At 35.5% G+C, this 4,772-nt stretch overlaps 1 pseudogene; it reads left to right on the plus strand.

Moving 5' to 3' along the window:
* Positions 1 to 2,906: 2,906 nt before the first annotated feature.
* LOC118884457 lies at positions 2,907 to 3,063 on the plus strand (annotated as a pseudogene).
* The last annotated feature ends 1,709 nt before the right edge of the window (positions 3,064 to 4,772 follow it).

The following is a 4,772-nucleotide window of genomic DNA, read 5'->3' on the forward strand; positions in this document are numbered from 1 at the left end:
CTGCAATGAACATTGGGGTGCATGTGACTTTTTGAATTATGGTTTTCGCTGGGTATATGACCAGTAGTGGGATTGCTGGGTCATATGATAATACGATTTTTAGTTTTTTAAGGAACCTCCATACTGTTCTCCATAGTGGCTGTATCAATTTACATTCCCACCATCAGTGCAAGAGGGTTCGCTTTTTGCCAAACCCTCTCCAGCATTTGTTGTTTGTAGATTTTCTGATAATGCCCATTCTAATGGGTGTGAGGTGATACCTCACTGTAGTTTTGATTTGTATTTCTCTAATAATTAGTGATGTTGAGCAGCTTTTCATGTGTTTCTTGGCCATCTCTATGTCTTCTTTGGAGAAATGTCTATTTAGGTCATATGCCCATTTTCTGATTGGGTTGTTTGTTTCTTTAATATTGAGCTGCATGAGCTGTTTATGTATTTTGGAGATTAATCCTATGTCCATTAATTTGTTTACAAATATTTTCTCCCATACTGAGAGTTGTTTCTTGTCTTGTCTGTAGCTTCCTTTGCTTTGCAAAAGCTTTTAAGTTTCATTAGGTGTCATTTGTTTATTTTTGTTTTTATTTCCTTTACTCTAGGAGGTGTATCAAAAAAGATCTTGCTGTGATTTATGTCAAAGAGTGTTCTTCCTATGTTTTCCTTGAAGAGTTTTATAAGTGTCCAGTCTTACATTTAGGTCTCTAATCCATTCTGAGTATTTTTGAGTATGGTGTTAAGGAGTGTTCTAATTTCATTCTTTTACATGTAGGTGTCCAGTTTTCCTAGCGCCACTTATTGGAGAGACTGCCTTTACTCCATTGTATATCCTTGCTGCCTTTGTCATAGATTAGCTGACCATAGGTGCATGGGTTTATCTCTGGGCTTTCTATCCTGTTCCATTGATCTATATTTCTGTTTTTGTGTCATTACCATACTGTCTTGATTACTGTAGTTTTGTAGTATAGTCTGGAGTCAGGAAGTCTGATTCCTCAGACTCCGTTTTTTTTCCCTCTAGACTGCTTTGACTATTCGGGGTCTTTTGTATCTCCATACAAACTTTAAGATTATTTGTTCTAGTTCTGTAAAAAATGGCATTGGTAATTTGATAGGGAGTGCATTGAATCTGTAGATTGCTTTGGGTAGTATAGTCATTTTCACAATGTTAGTGCTTCAAATCCAAGAACATGGTATATCTCTCCATCTATTTATATCATCTTTAATTTCTTTCATCAGTGTCTTATAATTTTCTCCATACAGGTCTTTTGTCTCCTTAGGTAGGTTTATTCCTAGATATTTCATTCTTTTTGTTGCAGTGGTAAATGGGAGTGTTTTCTTAATTTCACTTTCAGATTTTTCATCATTAGTGCATAGGAATGCAAGAGATTTCTGTGCATTAATTTTGTATCCTGCAACTTTACTAAATTCATTGATTAGCTCTAGTAGTTTTCTGGTGGCATCTTTAGGATTCTCTATGTATAGTATCATGTCATCTGTAAACAGTGAGAGTTTTACTTCTTCTTTTCCGATTTGGATTCCTTTTATTTCTTTTTCTTCTCTGATTGCCATGATTAGGACTTCCAAAACTATGTTGAATAATAGTGGTGAGAGTGGACATCCTTGTCTTGTTCCTGATCTTAGAGGAAATGCTTTCACTTTTTCACCATTGAGAATGATGTTTGATGTGGGTTTGTCGTATATGGCCTTTATTATGTTGAGGTAGATTCCCTCTATGCCCACTTTCTGGAGAGTTTTTACCATAAATAGGTGTTGAATTTTGTTGAAAGCTTTTTCTGCATCTATTGAGATGATCATGTGGTTTTTATTGTTCAGTTTGTCAATATGGTGTATCACATTGATTGGTTTGCATATATTGGAGAATCCTTGCATCCCTGGGATAAATCCAACTTGATCACTGTGTATGATCCTTTTATTGTGTTGTTGGATTCTGTTTGCTAGTATTTTGTTGAGGATTTTTGCATCTATATTCATCAGTGGCATTGGTCTGTAATTTTCTTTTTTTGTAGTATCTTTGTCTGGTTTTGGTATCAGGGTGATGGTGGCCTCATAGAATGAGTTTGGGAGTGTTCCTTCCTCTGCAATTTTTTGGAAGAGTTTGAGAAGGATGGGTGTTAGCTCTTCTTTAAATGTTTGATAGATTTCACCTGTGAAGACATCTGGTCCTGGACTTTTGTTTGTTGGAAGATTTTTAATCACAGTTTCAATTTCATTACTTGTGATTTGTCTGTTCATATTTTCTCTTTCTTCCTGGTTCAGTCTTGGAAGGTTATACCTTTCTAAGAATTTGTCCATTTCTTCGTGGTTGTCCATTTTATTGGCATATAGTTGTTTATAGTAGTCTCTTAGGATGCTTCGTATTTCTGCAGTGTCAGTTGTAACTTCTCCTTTTTCATGTCTAATTTTATTGATTTGTGTCCTCTCCCTTTTTTTCTTGATGAGTCTGGCTAACGGTTTATCAATTTTGTTTATCTTCTCAAAGAACCAGCTTTTAGTTTTATTCACCCTTGCTATTGTTTTCTTTTTTTCTATTTCATTTATTTCTACTCTGATCTTTATGATTTCTTTCGTTCTACTAACTTTGGGTTTTGTTTGTTCTTCTTTCTCTAGTTCCTTTAGGTGTAAGGTTAGGTTGTTTATTTGAGATTTTCTTGTTTCTTGGGGTAGGCTTGTATTGCTATAAACTTCCCTGTTCGAACTGTTTTTGCTGCCACCCATAGGTTTTGGATCATCATGTTTTCATTGTAATATGTCTCTAGGTATTTCTTGATTTCCTCTTTGTTTTCTTCAGTGATCTCTTGGTTATTTAATCACATATTGCTTAGCCTCCATGTGTTCGTGTTTTTTACTTTTTTTTTTTTTTTTTCCTGTAATTGACTTCTAATCTCATAGCAAAGACTATACTTTCAGGGATCATTTCTATAGTTTGTTACTAATCTCATAGCATTGTGGTCAGAAAAGATGCTTGATATGATTTCAATTTTCTTAAATTTACTGAGGTTTGATTTATCACCCAAGATGCAATCTATCCTGGAGAATGTTCTGTGTGCACTGGAAAAGAAAGTGTAATCTGCTGTTTTTGGATGGAATGTCTGATAAATATCAATTATATCTATCTGGTCTACTGTGTCATTTAAAGCTTGTGTTTCCTTATTAATTTTCTGTTTGGATGATCTGTCCATTGGTGTAAGTGAGGTGTTAAAGTCCCCCACTATTATTGTGTTACTGTTGATTTCCTCTTTTGTAGCTGTTAACAGTTGCCTTATGTATTGAAGTGCTCCTATGTTGGGTGCATATATATTTACAATTGTTATATCTTCTTCTTGGATTGATCCCTTGATCATTGTGTAGTGTTCTTCCTTGTCTCTTGTAACATTCTTTTTTTTAAAGTCTATTTTATCTGATATGAGTATTGCTACTCCAGCTTTCTTTAGATTTCCATTCGCATGGAATATCTTTTTCCATCCCCTCACTTTCAGTCTGTATGTGTCCCTAGGTCTGAAGTGGGTCTCTTGTAGGCAGCATATATATGGGTCTTGTTTTTGTATCCATTCAGTGAGCCTGTGTCTTTTGGTTGGAACATTTAATCCATTCACGTTTAAAGTAATGATTGATATGTATGTTCCTATTATCATTTTGTTAAATGTTATGGGCTTGTTTTTGTAGGTCCTTTTCTTCTCTTGTGTTTCCCACTTAAAGAAGTTCCTTTAGCATTTGTTGTAAAGCTGGTTTGGTGGTGCTGGATTCTCTTACCTTTGGCTTGTCTGTAAAGCTTTTGATTTCTCTTTCAAATCTGAATGAAATCCTTGCCGGGTAGAGTAATCTTGATTGTAGGTTCTTCCCTTTCATCTCTTTAAATATATCATGCTACTCCCTTCTAGCTTGTAGAGCTTCTGCTGAGAAATCAGCTATTAACCTTATGGAAGTTCCCTTGTATGTTATTTGTCATTTTTCCCTTGTTGCTTTCAATAATTTTTCTTTGCCTTTAATTTTTGTCAATTTGATTGCTATGTGTCTTGGCGTGTTTCTCCTTGAGTTTATCCTGCCTGGGACTCTCTGTGCTTCCTGGTCTTGGGTGGCTATTTCCTTTCCCATGTTAGGGAAATTTTTGACTATAATCTCTTCAAATATTTTCTCAGGTCCTTTCTCTCTCTCTTCTCCTTCTGGGACTCCTATAATGCAAATGTTGTTGCTTTTATTGTCCCAGAGGTCTCTTAGGCTGTCTTCATTTCTTTTCATTCTTTTTTCTTTATTCTGTTCCGTGGCAGTGAATTCCACCATTCTGTCTTCCAGGTCACTTATCCGTTCTTCTGCCTCAGCTATTCTGCTATTGATTCCTTCTAGTGTAGTTTTCATTTCAGTGTTTTTATTGCTCATCTCTGTTTGTTTGTTCTTTAATTCTTCTAGGTGTTTGTTAAACATTTGTTACATCTTCTCAGTCTTTGCCTCCATTCTTTTTCCAAGGTCCTATATCATCTTCACTACCATTATTCTGAATTGTTTTTCTGGAAGGTTGCCTATCTCCACTTCATTTAGTTGTTTTCTGGGGTTTTTAGTTGTTCCTTCATCTGGTACATAGCCCTCTGCCTTTTCAACTTGTCTATCTTTCTGTGAATGTGTTTTTTTTTTTCCACAGGCTGCAGGATTGTAGTTCTTCTTGCTTCTGCTGTCTGTCCTCTGGTGGATGAGGCTATCTCAAGATATTGAGTTTTGATGCAAGGTCATGGTTTATCTCTTATTCAGTCTAGTCCAATGTCTTT

The sequence above is a fragment of the Balaenoptera musculus genome, chromosome 18 (genome assembly GCF_009873245.2).
Source record: "Balaenoptera musculus isolate JJ_BM4_2016_0621 chromosome 18, mBalMus1.pri.v3, whole genome shotgun sequence".
Taxonomy (NCBI): domain Eukaryota; kingdom Metazoa; phylum Chordata; class Mammalia; order Artiodactyla; family Balaenopteridae; genus Balaenoptera; species Balaenoptera musculus.